General features: G+C 58.4%; 1 pseudogene; it reads right to left on the bottom strand.

The window, feature by feature from the left end:
* Positions 1 to 4,138: 4,138 nt before the first annotated feature.
* Positions 4,139 to 8,596, bottom strand: LOC127022064 (protocadherin-10-like; annotated as a pseudogene).
* Between the last annotated feature and the right edge of the window lie 6,833 nt (positions 8,597 to 15,429).

The raw sequence follows: 15,429 nt of genomic DNA, 5'->3' as shown, positions 1-15,429 counted from the left end.
TGAAAAGAAAATCAGGATGGACCTTGACCCAGTCTTGGCTGAATTAAGGTGGGTTCATTCCAGCATCATCTTCAAGTGAGAAGAAAGAAAAGAAAAAAAAGTCCTAGCATCTTTGGAGACTGTAATTAACCATGGAGTGCCACAGACTTCAGGCTGGATCCAGAACCCTCCAAGGTCAATGTGGCAGACTCCCACTGGTCCCCATGGATTTAGCCCTGTCCTGCCGATACCGACCCCTCTGGGGAGCTGAGACCACCTGTATCCATGGCTCTACCCAGCCTAACCTCACCGCATGCAGAGTGCTGTGTCCCGCTAAGGTTCCTGCGGGCTTCACTGACTGCTACTTGACTCCATGCGTGACAGACCAGACTAGAGCTGAGCACCAGCCCCTGGGTCTTTCTCTCTGGTCTTTTTCTCTCTACCTCTGGATTAATTTTGTCTCTCTGGTAATAGCTTTCACGTCTTTACAGAGATACAGTAATGTTTCCATCCAAAGAGTCTATTCAGGAATAGCAAGAGCACAAACCCCCCTATTTGTGCTGGTGCCCAGAAGCACTATGTGCCTGCCTAGCATGGCCTGCAGCATTTTGCAGCCAACTGCACCGCATGGCAGCTTTCCTGCCGTTGTAGAAGCAAATCTCAAGCTGGCTGGCAGGTCCCTGAAAGCCAAGATTTGCCTCTGGATCTCTGAGAGAGCTGGAACGTATGAGAGGGGCGTATAGAGAGTGTTCTGTTGAGTGTGTCTCCAAAGCGGCTCTCATGCCCAGTGCATTACCAGACTACAGAAACCAGCTAATGCTCATGAAACTGTGCAGGAGGGTAAGCACAGGAAGAGTTGTAAAAACAACTAGTTGTAGGGCAAAGACCTTGCATTTTAATGACACCCTGTCCCTGTGGGAGATCTTCAAAGGAGAATCTCATCTATTAGATGGACAGTTCTGACCAAGCATGCCCTTGAAGAAGGAATAGTCGTGTGGTTGAGTTAGGTTTAAGCAAGTGCTCTCTCCCCTAAAGCAAGTCCGTTTTTATTGTCCTTTTTACCAATATGTTGATTGAGAAGAAAGATTTAAACTGAGATCTTGTCAGTGCAGGATTTCCTTCAACTAAGCAAAAGGAGATCCTCAGGGAATGTGGGGGTTTGGGGCCTGGGCTAGGCACTGTGTTGACCCTCAAATCCCTTTTGGAAGAGGCCTGACCTGAACATGCAAACCTGGGGATCAGCAAGAGGCGCAGACGTGTGTGTGTATCTATCTATCTCATCTCCTGGGCTGAGGATGGCCAGGAGCAATGGAGAGGAGAGGGAGGCAATTTACTGGGCATCAGTTGAGCCTTAGTAGTAGGGGTTAAAAAATGTCAAGAAAATATACTGGAGAGTGACACACCGGTGGGGAGGTGGCAAAAGCTGGCCACTTGATTGCTCAACCCCTGAATTTCCAAAGACAGGGATACAAAGTGTCCCTTTCAAATGCCTATGGTTTTGGGGATCAATTTTGAGATCAATTTCCCTTTGGGAAGCCACTTCTGGGAATCTGATACAAAGCGCCAGCTCCACGCGTTCGTTTAGATCCTGGATATGAAGCACGTGTACGGGGTGCTTTTGCTGTGTGAGCTGAAACACAGCTTAATGGCTCGGCCCTGCTGCAGAGGGGCTGTGGCTGAGCGCCTGTGGGCTCGCTGGAGAGGGCTGCCGTCCTCTCCTAATGCCTGACCACCACCACCTGCCCTGAAGATGGTGGGGAAGATCTTGCCAGAGCTAATCTGGGAGAGGGAGATGCTTGCTGTCCCACAGGGAGTCAGGTCTATTTGATGCTTTTATTACTTCTTGAGGCTGTTATTAATTCTTGTATCACTTTACATAATTCTCTTGTTCTTTTGAAGCAGTGAAACAGGCTAATGCTGTACAGAGGTCTCAGGCAGTGGCTGTTTGGGGTTCTTTTTTACCCTCAAACACTCTGTAGAGAGCATTGAAGAATGCACTCAGCAGCATAAAATCCTTCATCCTACCTTCTAATTGAGACAGGGAATTTCATCTGCTCACAGTCAGGCCGATGTGAGCTGGGACTGAAGTCACCAGAAGCAGCAGGTCCCTTTCATGTCCAAAGCACTGTCCTCCTGGGTCCCTGACTCCCATGGGGCCCCTTTGAGTGTTCCCTGCCCCCTGCTTCCACTAAAGAGCACGTTACCCACTTGCAGACAAGGACTTTTCTGGGTTAATCTCAAAAGCCGCATTGCAGCCTCCCCAAGCCAGTCACTGAGCAAGCAGGGGGTAAGAGAAGGACAGCCATGGCGTGGCCATCTCAGGACTTCATCCAAAGGTGAACTGCTTCCCACACCAAGCCAAGAGTCATCCCACCAGCAGATACAGGCTTGCCTACTCCCAGCCAGTTGGTCCCTACAACTGGCACACATCCAGGTTATCTCTGCGACTCCCGAGGCAAGCTGGTGGGGTGGCGAGCATCCAGGGGAAAGCTTAGATGAACTATAGAAAGCAACGCACAATAACAACAATAAGCCATTGCTGCCAGATCCAGCCCCTCTCCCCAGCAGTTCAAAGCCTTTTGTGCCCACGCCATGGTGCAAATCCCTGCAGAGTCTCTGCCCAAGCTGGAGCATGGAGCAAGGAGCAAGGAGCTGTGTGACATCTCCAGCACATGGCTCCTCCTGGCTATGACCCCAAAGTGCTCCTGAGTCCAGGGAAGGAGGGAAGGGGACCTTCAGCCCCCAGCATCCAGGTGAAGTGAATAAAATGAGCTGTCCTGGGCTGCTCCAGCAACTAAGGAGGCCAGAGGGACACACATGTCTCCTGGAGCTGAGAGCTCTGCTCCAAGAGCTGAGCAGCAATTCCTGCTGTCATGTGCTGCTCAGGGACAGCCAGGAGCCAGGGTGAGCTATTAAAATACAATTTATTGGTACAAATCAGACATTGTGAAACAAACTTGGTTTAGAAAGAGCTGTCATGTTCTGCACAGATGGATTGGAAATGAACTGTTCCGTGACAGGAGCGATTGGCAATGGTGGCAGACAGACCGGGTGGACAGGTGTAGGGTGAGCAGGGCAGGGGAGAGACTGTTCTGGGGCTGGAGTCCTGCCCTTGAGGGCTCTGACAGCCAGCTAAAAGTCCTCAAAGGCAAGCAGGGCACAGTAGGAGATATCTGTCCTATGCAGGTGGGGCCCCCAGTGCAGGGGTTCCCCCAGGCGTTCAGGACTTGGGGAAAATAGAGATCAGGGGGAGGGCAGGGGGAGGAGAGAGGGACTGTTGCCTGTGCTGGGGCCCCTCCAATGGCTGGAAACTCTTTCATTCAGATGATGTTGCCTTGGGCTAGAGAGTTACCCAGCAGGGCCTCACCTTGTGCATCTCTCAGCTGCTTAAGCTAACAGCTCTTCTGGCCATCCAATCTGTGTGTGTTCTCCAGCCCATGCTGCTCCCGGAGCAAAGACTGGCTGTGTCCTGGACCCCAGCTGTGTCCTGGACCCCAGCTGTGTCCTGGACTTTGGGTCTCCAGCCCTGCAAGTGTTGGGTCAGGGTTTGAAGGGAAGCACCCATAATGGCTGGGTTTTGCGCTCACTTCCCAGAGAAGACAGACACTGATGGCTGCTCTGGACATGCAACACATCCCACTGGATGGATCCCTGCTCAGGGACAGAGCAACGGTCACTGCCCCAGTACGTAGGGTCAGGCTTGACTGAACAGGCTTAGTCTGCGTACATTTTTCATGCCTACTGGGACAGAAATACAGGCATGCAGCTCAGTACATTCACACAGCCAGACAAGACAAAGAAGTGACAATGTTTACAAAGACAGATGGTCCCTAAAGGGACATGGGAATGGGTAAACTCAAGGCAGATTTGCTTAAATCTGGTCATATGGACCCCCAACAGCACCTGCTGCCAACACAGCTCTGCAGGATGAGATGGAGAAACGCCCCACCCACCCACCCCCTGCCCATCCCTCTCACTTTTCAGTCTCTTGCTCCTTAAATCCTTCCCCATGCCTCTAGTGAGCCACTGTCCTAGCAGCCCCGCAAAGTCCTGAGTGGTCCATACATGGAGCTGTGCGCTGTGGGTGGACCTAGCAGCTGAAATAATGCGAGTGATTCCCAGGGCCTTGGGCAGTGCCATCCAGGCCCAGCGCTGGTCATTATTTCAGGTCATTGTTGATAACCACACTGTCATGCATGTCACAGTAAGTTGTCATCTTCTTCCTCTTGCCAAAGGTGGAGAAGCTGTTCTTGTTCTCCCAGCCCAGGAAGAGGGGCCCATCTTTGCTTGGAAAGCAGAGTGGGGGTGCGGGGATGTAGACATTGTGCTGATAATCCAAGGCTGGGATGTGCCCTGGGTACAAGGGGCTGTACTGGGGTGTCCAGATGCTGTTGGTGCCTGCTGAAGCCTTCTGAAACTCTGGAGGAAAGATAAGTGTGAGACTGGCTCAGGGGAGGTCACATCCAATAGCTCAAATGGGACAGTCACATCCATGTCCCAGGGTGCAAAGCCATGGCGACGTATCACCAACCTCCCTTCTGGAGCTGGACACCCCTTCCACCCCGCAAAACTCCACCACTGCTAGGAACAGGGATGTGTGTCCCCGCACTGCACCTCCACCAAGCGACAAGAGGGTCTGGTCTTCCCAGCCCAGTGGCCCAATACTAACCAGAGACAGGGGTCACCAGTGTGCACAGCCTCTCGTGCTCCTTCTGGAGGGCTCTGCGGATTTCCCCCACGTCCTCCAGGCTCTGGGAGCTAAAGAGAAGAGACCGGTTCAAAGCTGCGTCGGAGATAACCTCCCCGTCCCCACATCCCCCTTCCACCCGCTCCCTCTGTTCCCGCAGTGCCGGATTTGGTACCTCTTTAGGGCAGGTCGCTGCGTGCTTGGAAGGCAGCCAGTCTGTGTTGGGCTGCTTGATCTGGAAAACACAGGGAAGGGCAAAGCTGGTTATTGGGACCCTCTGTTAATCAGCCCTGGGACCTCTGTTAATCAGCCCAGCCCTGCCAGCACCAGGCTTCAGTAGCCAGGGATGCAGGACTCCATCTCCTCCTTTGTGGAGAAGCAAGCAGCACATTCCCATTTTAGGGAAACTGAGGCAGTGTTGAACCAGCCTGTTCCCGTCTGGACCTTCCCCACCCTTCTGAGACAACTGGGGTTGTCTGGGGCTTGCTCTCTGTCTCTGGGAGTTTAATTGCCAAGTCTGTCTTCCGGGGAGAGAGAGGGCTTTTTCCTATTTCCGTTAATTTTAAAAAGCCTTTTTTGCAGGTGGGCTGGTAACTTAGCCAGCTCTCAGGCACCCAGGGTGAGAGGTGCAGAAATTGGCTGCATACCCAATGTCCCAGGGGGGTTGCAAACAACTAGGGGAAAATCCATTAACGTATTAGAGAAGTGAGTCCAGCGGTGCAAGGAGACGTGCGGGGAGAGCCTCTTGGCAGCGAGTGTTGGGCTCTCCTTGGAAGGGCTGTTTTTATTAAAAGTCAAACGTAAGTGGATTAGACGCTCATCACTCTCCATCCTTGTAATCGCGTTTCGGAAAGAGTCTTTCATCGGGAAAATTAGATATTCCTCATTTCAATACCTAACAAATGTTGACATCAAAATCCCACCCTGAAGACCCCACTCCTTTCCCGCCGGCGCAGCCCAGTGCAGCACAGCAGCCAGGCCTGGGTGCCAGAACTGGGGACATGAATGGTGGCCGGTGGGGCTGGGACCAGCCCCGGCTGCAGCAGCGGGGCACTGCAGACTCCGCCGGCACGGGGGAAGTGGAGCCGCAGGATGCTCAGGCTGTCCCAGTGTGAACTGCTCACCCACACGAAGGAGATACCACCTCCACCATCCCACCCCTCCGGGGCACCGGAGCATCTCCGTTGCCTCTAATGGGTGCCAAAGGCGGCGGGAAGGGATTTCCTCTTGCCTCAGCCGAGCCTGATGCTCCCCCGGTAATTAGACCCGTCGGGAAGCTCGGTGGAGTGTTTCCCGCTGCCTGATGGCTCCTAATTCCCACACTGATCAAAGGCACCAGTTATTCTCTGGGAAAAGCCCTGCCTGGTTTCTCTCACAGCAGAGGCTGAGGGAGAGGGCTGGGGGACCCGTGGAGCGCCAGTAAGCACTGCCAGGCACGGTGTTACCTGCTTGGAGACCTGGAGATGCTGGCCTGGCTGGGACCGCTTCCCAGGGTCCTTCTCGTTGTTCCGGGGGGGGCTGCAGGGTTTGAGAAACATGAAGTCACTCTGGGCAGACTCAGGACCAAGGCAGACCTTGTAGCAGTAGCCCGGGGGGCCGCCCCGGGCACATCGAGGCAGGTGGCAGCCGTGGTCCCGCAGGGGGCTGTGCCGTCAGGTTGGACGTCTTCAGGCCATCAGAGGAGGGTCTGGACCCGGGGGCAAGCAGTGGCAGCGGGGTGGTGAGCAGCCGTCACCTTGGCAGGAGCGCCGCTCTCCGTGGCACCGAATGGCTGTGAGGATGAGGATAGCGAGGAGGAAGGTGAAGGAGATGGAGCCCAGGGAGACAAGGAGATAGAGGGTGAGTGGGGAGGATGAGGAGGCTCCGGGGGGAGGCTGAACTCGCTGAAGTCGGAGAGAGTCTGAGGCATGGTCTCCACCACCGAAAGCAGGAGGGACAGGGTGGCAGAGAGGGCTGGCTGCCCACTGTCCGCACCTGCACCACCAGCCGCTGCCGGGTCGCGTCCTGCTCCAGAAAGGAGCGGAGGGTGCGCAGCTCACCCGTGTCTGGTGCCACGCTGAAGAGGGTGAAGTCAGTGGCCTGGAGGAGCTGGTAGGAGAGGCGGGAGTTCAGCCCCGCATCCGCATCCACTGCCGACACCGTGCCCACGAGGTAGCCAGGCCTGGCTGATCGCGGCACCAGCTCGGTGGCCACGGAGCCATTACGTGGCATAGGGGAAACAATGACCGGAGCGTTGTCATTCTGGTCCAGCACGAAGATGTGGACTGTGACGTTGGCGCTGAGTGGGGGGAAGCCTGCGTCCTGTGCTTGCACCTGGATCTGGAAGCTGCGGATCTGCTCATAATCAAGGGAGCGCAGGGCATACATGTGCCCACTGTCCGAGTTGATAGACACATAGGTGCCCACAGGCATGCCGTGGATGTGCCCATCAGCAATGGAGTAGGACAGGTAGGCGTTTTGTTGGCAGTCGGGGTCCAATGCGCTGACAGAGCATATGGAGGCACCTGGCGCATTGTTCTCCATCACGTAGACGCTGTAGGAGGGCTGGAGGAAGCGTGGGGCATTGTCGTTCACATCGGACACCGGGACAGTGAGGGTGCTGCGGGTCAGCAGGGCAGGGGAGCCCATGTCCCGTGCTGTGATGCTTACGTTGTACTCGGGCACAACCTCCCGGTCTAGCGCCTGCGTGGTGACCAGCGTGTAGTAGTTGCGGAAAGAGGAGCGGAGCTCAAAGGGTACGTCGGGGCCAACCTCGCAGCTCACACGCCCGTTGTCCCCAGAGTCCCGGTCCAGAACGCTGATGACAGCAATGACGGTGCCTGGTGGGGCATCCTCCAGCACGGGTGTGGACACAGAGGTGAGGGTCACCTCTGGCGCATTGTCATTCACATCGAGGAGGTGCACAAGCACCCGGCAGTGCACAGCCACAGCCGAGGGTCCACGGTCCTTGGCTTGCACATAGAGCTCATGGAGGCTTGCCCGCTCATAGTCCAGAGGGCCTTTCAGCAGCACCTGCCCACTCCGGGGCTCTACGTGGAAGAGCTCCCGGACGCGCGGTGGTGCATGCCCACTGAAGGAGTACTCAATCTCCCCGTTGGGGCCTTCATCCAGGTCAGTGGCATTGAGCTGGATGACCAGGGTGCCGGCAGGGGCATCCTCAGGAAGGCTCACGCCATACGAGGGCTGGTCAAAGGCAGGCACGTTGTCATTTGCGTCCAGCACTGTGACAAGGATGTGAGCTGTGCCCGAGCGCTCGGGGACACCGCCGTCGAGAGCGGTGAGCAGCACCCGGTGCGCGCGTTGCTGCTCACGGTCGAGGGCGCGCTCCAGCACCAGCTCTGCAAACTTGCTGGCGTCACTGCGCGTCTGCACCTCGAGCGAAAAGAAACTGTTGGGGCTGAGCCGGTAGGTGTGCACAGAGTTGGTACCCACGTCAGGATCCTGGGCGCTCTCCAGTGGGAACCGGGCACCGAGCACGGCGGACTCGGCCACTTCCAGCACATACTCTTGCCAGGGGAAGGTGGGCGCGTGGTCATTGATGTCCAGCACCTCCACTTCGACGCGGTAGAGCTCCAGGGGGCTCTCGACGAGGAGCTGCAGGTGGAGCAGGCAGGTCCCCCCGGCCTCGCACACCTCCTCCCGGTCAATCCGCTCGTTCACGAAGAGGATCCCGTTCTCCAGGTTCACCTCCAGGTGCTGCCTGGCCCCGGCCCGTGACACGATGCGGAACCGCCGGGCCGACAGGGTGGACACGTCCAGCCCCAGGTCCTCGCCCAGGTTGGCCACGAAGGCTCCGTGCTCCAGCTCCTCCGGCACGGCGTAGCGCAGCTGCCCGCCCGCCGGGCGCGCTGCCGGGGGCCCGGCCAGCAGGAGGAAGAGGAGGGAGCAGAGGAAGAGCTGCCCTCGCCCGGAGCCTGCCCCGGCCCCCATGGCCCCGCAGCCCTCCCGAGGACGCGGGTTCCCACCCGTGCTGCCGCGTCCCCCCCGCCTCGCCTTTGCTCGCCCCTTGCACTTCCAAAGAGTTTCGGGCTCCCGGGGGCGGAGGGGGAGGGCCCTGCCCGGAGCTGGGGGGCCGAGCCGCGGCCACCGGCGGCCGCTTAACCCTTTCCCTGCTGGCCCCGGGGAGGGGATGCAATCCGGGGCCCGGTGCCACACCAGAATCGGTCTAGCGGAGCCGGACGCACCTGGGGAGGAGGCTAGCCCCGGGGGAGGTCCCGTTAACGGCGGTGGGAGCTCCAGCGAGACCGATCGCTGCCCGGGGCACCGGTATTACCCCGCAGATGCTGCGCTCGTCCCCGCGGTAGATTAAGAGGAGCCCGGATCGCGGCGGCTGCCAAATCCCCCGGCCGCGTCCCCCGCCGTGCGGGTCCTAACCTTTACCAGATGGTTAAGCCCCTCCAGACTTGATTACATTTCCCTGCACACCGTTTTCCTTGTAATGCGGAGTTTTTAATTACCGGAGCAAGGGGGATTACAGACCCGGATAAAGCTGAGCCCATCAGCGCGGAGGCACAGAGAGACACACACCCCCCCCTCCTTCCCTGCCTGCTCCCACCCCCGACTCACCGCCTGCCCACAGCCCCGCGCCCCTAATGCCGGTCCCCCACCGGGCACCCCAGTGTCAGCCCCCTCGCGCTCTCGGGGCACGATCCCGCAGGAGACCCGAGGACCTGTCGTCCCCCCCCCGCCCAGGCGGGTCCCCCCGCGGGCACAAACTTTCCGCCTTCCGCGGAAGACGAGGGGGAGGCGGGCGCGGACCAAGCCTCGGGTCCCCCACCGGCCCCCCGGAGGGCGACAGACGGAGCCCCCTGCGACCACCCCCACCCCCACCCCCCCCCTCGCCCCGGTACCGATCACGGTCCCTCCGCTGGCCGATCCGTTCTCCCCGCAGACCGGTCTCCAGCCGCCGCCGCGCCCGGGCAGCTCCGCGCGTCGCCTCCCACCGGCGCCGTCCCCGGGGACGCTCGGTAACGGGACGGGGCGGCCGCCCCCCCCCCGCCCCGCGGCTGCTTAGGGCGCGGATAATCCCCTAACGATCTAGTTAAGGGCTCGGCGGGGCTCGGAGCGGCTTTAGCCGTGCAGTGATATTTCGCCGCCTTTGTCTCTGCCTCCCGGTCCCCGGTGGGAAGGGAACCGCCGGCCCCAACCGGCCCCCTCCCGCTCCCCACGGGGACCCGCGTGGGAGGCAGGATCCAGGGGAAACCGGGAGACCGGAGGAAGCAGGAGGCGGCGGGGCTGGAGGGGTTTGTCGGGCTGGGGAAAGGGGATTTTGTCCCTGGGAGCACAGCGCGACCCACGCGGGACGTGCCGCGCTCGTGGGGCCGCCGGTTAGGGAGAGGCGCGGGCAAGGGCGGGGTGGCGCCGCGGGGCGAGCAGGTGGAAGGAGTGGCGCGGCTGGGTCACGCGTGGGCTCGGGCCGCTCACGGGTGGAATTGGGACGGCTGCCGGTAAGTGAAGCCCAGGATGCATCAGAAGCGGCGATCACGGCCGGCCCGGCCCCCGCACCATCTCCCACGCCAGGACCACCCCTGGCGTCGTCGTTGTCACCCCCCTCCCCCGCCCCGATCTGTTTCTTTCCATCCCACAACCCTCCCCCCCCCCCAATCCCCGATCTGTCCCCCCCTCCCCGCCCTGCATCACCGCCCAGCCCTGCCCGCGGCTGGGACCCCGGAGGTGGGATGGCTGGGGTAGGGCTGCTCCGGGAGCCCCCCGAGGGCTGCTCAGGCCAGAGGGAGATTGGGGGGGGGGGGGGGGCACTGGACACGGAGATTTTCTGGGGTTTCGTTTCCCTCCCTCCAGTCCTTCCCCGTCTCCGACCAAGTGCGTTCCGGGAAATCCTCGGAGCTGCTCTCGCTCTTTTGTTTGATTCAGATTAAAATATTCATTCTCCCCCCCCCCCCCCCCCAGGTGCAACCTGCTCCCGGCAGGATCCGTGCCCCCCCGGCCCCCTGCCCGGTCCCGCCTGCCCTTTTGCCGCACTGCTCGGCAATGCCCCCCCCGCAGCTCCCCATCGCCGCTTCCTTGGGGGGGGGGGGATCCGTGTCCCCCCGCCTTGCTTCCCTCCCCTAAGGGAGGTCACGGGATAGTCCCATCCTGTTCCTTTTCCTCACCTCCCCAAACCTCTGGGTCCTTTTCTGCCCCCCCTCCCCAGCCCCCACGATTCCAGGGGACCAAGGTCAAAAATGGGGGGCTTGAGAGGGGGCACAGGCTTGTTCCAAGGATCCCTTTCCTGAAGGAAATGGCACAGGCTGGGGGTGGCTGGGGGTGCTGCAGAGGGATGGGAGACCCAAAAAAGAGCCTTGTTTGGGGGGGGCATAGCAAAGGAGGGTGAACAGCAGGATGGGGGAGATGGCACGGGGACAGTCCAGCACCCCAGCTAACACCCCACTTCACATCCTGTAGATTTTAAGTCCCCTCTTGTGATGCAGGGGAGCATTCAGCTGCCAGCCCTATTCTCCCGGGGTAAGGAATCAGGACGCAGCTAGAAGCTTGTTTTTGGAAGACGCTGGAAGCTAGAAGAAGGGGGGGATGTCTCTCTGAGATGTCTTGGCACAGGCGGGCGGGTGGCCAGTTGCCGCAGGTCAGCACTGATGTGCCTTGGCAAGGCCAGCCAGAGAGATCAGGGTGGGATGTAGCAGGAGATGCCGCAGGTTGAGCCGCCTTGGAAAAGCCACACAGAGAGCAAAGGGTTGGGGACCATCACCCAGCTGCCTGCGGGCACCAAACCTTGCCCAGCCACCACCGGCACTCCATTTTCCTGCCTGCTGCGTTCTGGGGCAGCAGAAGGGTCTGCCAGAAAAGCTGTCCCTGCCAGACCACACATCCCTTCCCCCAGCTCCCCAAGGCGCCCGTCTGCCCAGCCGTGCATGTGGGTTCACTGCTCCCTTCTTGCTCGAAGCGAGAGCAGTTATAGTTTGCAGTGCCCAAGAGGACAACCACAGCGGGAGGAGGGGTCTCCTGATTGAAGATGAGAGCAGCCCTGGCCCCGCGGCTGGTAAGTCAGTCCCGGGTTGCTTGTGCAGGGTCAGGTGCTGGGGGCTCGGTCTTTGAAGCCACAAAGCTCTGTGCAGCAGGATGCCCTGATCAGTGCTCCTTCCCTCCCCGAAGCTTTGGCTCCCTGCCTTCCCTCAGGAGGAAAAACCAGTGCCCTGAAGGGGATGGTGGCCGTCCTGGTGTGTTTATCAGGGCTGGTGGGGCACTGTGCCTGCCCTTGGGTGCTGGGATGCAAAACATGAAACATGCCCAGTCTCCTTTCAGAGGCGCACAGGGACAGGATGAGAAGCTACGAGCACGAGCTGGAGAAGGGAAATTCTTATTAGGTATTAGGGAAAAAAATCTTCACCGTGAGGGTGCTAAAACACTGGCACAGGGACCAGACTGGGGCAGGAATTGCCATCCTTGGAGATCCTCCTCAGCAACCTGATCTACCGGCCCTGCTTTGAGCAGGGATGCACCAGGGACTTCCAGAGGTCCCAACTGATCAAAACCGTTGTGTGATTCAGAAAGCCCCAATCTGTAGCAACCCACGCTCAGCAGAGGTGAAGTGGTCGCCAAGGCGAGGGAGACTGCTGCCCAGACAGCCTTGGTTTCAAGAGAGTGCAGCTCCTGTGTTTGTCAAAGAGCCGTTTCTTTTCACAGATGCCTTGCCCAGAGGTGGGGTATGGAGCAATGAAGGATGCTGGGGCTCCATTCCCACCAGTACTCCTAGTCCATGGGCTCTGTCCTGCAAGGTGCTTGAGTTGTTCAGCACCCTCATATTCTCTGACACCGGTGCAGGTAGACCTTTTGCTCCAGGCAGGTGTGGAGCCAGGGTGTGTCAATAAAGGTTTCCTGAAGTTCCATGTGGTTTGTAGGTAAGAAGAAGATGTAGCTGAGGTAACCAACTCAAGGGCCACTACTGGTAGAGTACACCGGATTCTCTTGGCCAGAAACACATAGGAACAAATCCTTCAACCTCTCTGCTTGAGACACAGGCTCAGCTCCGAGCAGACCCTCTGTAGCCATCATCTACTTTTGAGCATTTTCAGGACATGGGGGGCCAGTCCACTCAGCTTCTGGGTGAGCCAGTTCTGGCTCCCTGTAGGACACAGACTTCCCTGGCAGCTTGGGAAGCCAACGTCTCTGCTCCTGCTTCGGGGGCGGGGATTTTCTTGCAAGCCCAAGCCTGCAAAGGGAGCTGCTTTCATGGCTGGTGTCTTCTTCCTCTTGAAGTAAGAGACCTTGGACCCAAAGCAGAAGAAGACCTGTGTCCCTGTTATCCTGAGGGCTGGGACTCATACTGCCCTGGGCATCCTCTTAGAGGCTCTCCCCTAGAATGTCCTGTGGGAATGTCTCCTCTCCTCTGGGAAGGACTGAGAAGGAAGGGGGGTCAGTGAGCAGGGAAATAAGGGTGGGCAATGGTGTGATGCTCGTGTGGGGGAAGAGCAGAGGCTTTGGGAGAGAGGAGGTAACACATCTCCTCTGTCAGGCACCAGTGTGACTGATCTTGGAATACTGTGCACAGCGCCTGCGCCTGAAGTTTTGAAAGAAGAATAAAAAACTGATTTAAGGCTTGGAAAAATACCTTACAGGGAGAAGTGTAAGTGAAACTGCCTGAACTCTGTGCAAAAAGAAGCTGGAAGAGGTTTGATAGTAGGGCCAGGGAGGTGTCACAAGGAGGAAAAGCTGGGGACAACAGGACAGTTAAAGGCATGCAGACCCATGGCTTGAGCCAGACAGCTTCACACGTTGGACAGTGAGAGGGGATCGAGCTGTCAGAACTGTTGATGGTGTCTGTGTCTCTTGGTGTCTGCAGATCCATGTGGAACGGGAGATGTGGGTTCATTGAGCCCAAGTTCCCCGGTGTATCTTGATGAAATGGGAAGACTGGCCCTGGGGAGTGGGGGTCCGATTGACCTCACCTCCTCCAGCAGAGAAACCACTGCAGCTCTCCCCTCCATGTGGGTGAACCTACAAGAATTTTGACCTGCTCTTTCCTATGAGAAGAAGGTCCTGTAGCCACAAGGGAGTACCTTGTCAGCTGCCAAAGGGCTCCAGGGAAGAGGCTATAATCCTAACATAGCCCAGCCATAACCCTAACAGCTTCCCTTGGCAGGACTCCATCATCCTGTGCTTAGATCCTTAAATCTCTCCTCTCCTCTCCTCTCCTCTCCTCTCCTCTCCTCTCCTCTCCTCTCCTCTCCTCTCCTCTCCTCTCCTCTCCTCTCCTCTCCTCTCCCTCTCCCTCTCCCTCTCCCTCTCCTCTCCCTCTCCCCTCCCCTCCCTCTCCTCTCCCTCTCCCTCTCCCTCTCCCTCTCCCTCTCCCTCCTCTCCTCTCCCTCTCCCTCTCCCTCTCCCCTCCCCTCCTCTCCTTGGACAACATGCTAAATAGCAGCTGGAAATGTTGGAGTTGGGACCCCAACAAGGAGGCCAAGGGGTGGGAGTTGGGGTGGATATTTCCTTGTCCTCTCCCCACACACATCTCCTTGCATCAACCCCCAAACAACAAATGGCTGCCTGCATTTCACTTGAAAGTCCCACATCCCTGGGCTAGGTTGGTGGTTTCAGAAGGGAAAGGTAGAAAAAGGCATGTTCTCCTTTGTCCCCATTTCTGGTTTTTAGCCATCTGCTTCTGTGGAGCCACCCTGGATCTCTAGGGATGGATCTCTGGAGAAGAAATTCCAATTCTCCCAGTCCTGGACAGATATGGGGATGTTTCCTGCTTCCCTGTCCCCCCTTTCACTTCATTTCTCTATCCCCATTCCCAGGATAGGGACCACCTCCAGCTTCCCCACCCTCTCCTAGCCCCTGCCGGGGACTGTGCGGCCCCCTGAGACACCCCCCAACATCCCCATCTGCTCCCGGGAGCTTTGCAGATCCTCCAGGTCTCCCTTTTCTCCCCCACCAGCCCTACTTCTTTCCTCTCTGTCTGGGAGATCAGTCATCAAGGGTGTCGACACGCACGCACCCGACTCCCCCGGGAGGATGGGGAGCGTGAAGCTGGGGGTGGTGTTCTGCTGTGAGAAGGCAAAGCTGCCATCAGCAGGCGCTTTGATCTACAGACAATTACAGACGAGTGTAGGACCTCGCTCCGCTCAGCCAATAAATAATGGAATTCGTGTGTTGACACAGACAGATTTCCCCCAAACTGTCAGAGAAGGGGAGACGGGGAGCGAGCGAACGGGAGCCCAAGCGGATGGAGGGAAGGGGAGAGGAGTGGGCAGGGGAAGGAACGAGGAGGGCCTGTGGGAAAACAGGGAGAGGAGGTAAGGGAGGAAAAAAAGAACAAGTTTGGGGAGGCAACGCTGATGAGGGGAGCCGGGCAGGGAGGAGAAGGAGCCTAAGGAACAGATATTTGTAGAGGGGAAGGAAAATCAAGACAGGAACTGTGGGTGGAAAGGGGGGGAGTGCTGCATACGCAGCAGGCTGGAAGCAGAGGGGAAAAAAAAATCTGAAGGTGGAAAAGAAAGAGAAGGAGGAACAAAGGCATGGCAGTGCCCCGGGGGCTCCCTGGCTGCCTGGCAGATCCCACGCTCTCCGAGCAGGGACCATATTCCCGCAGCCCTCCGCAGAGCGCCCCGACCCCCCCAGGCACTCAGCGCCGTGAAGCTGGCGACGAGGAGGCACGCGTGAGTTGGTGAAATGGTGCCACTGGTGCTCAGCCAACAGCAGAAATTTGCTCTGAGATCACAAGTCCCCGAAAAACCTCCTGCGGACGCCCTGTCCCCACATTCCCCCTGCTCCTCTCCATCATCACCCTCCCCATCTCGCCCTCTCCCTGATCC

This window comes from Gymnogyps californianus, chromosome 14, assembly GCF_018139145.2.
Source record: "Gymnogyps californianus isolate 813 chromosome 14, ASM1813914v2, whole genome shotgun sequence".
In the NCBI taxonomy this organism is placed as follows: Eukaryota; Metazoa; Chordata; class Aves; order Accipitriformes; family Cathartidae; genus Gymnogyps; species Gymnogyps californianus.
This window is presented reverse-complemented; position numbering and strand designations above follow the sequence as displayed.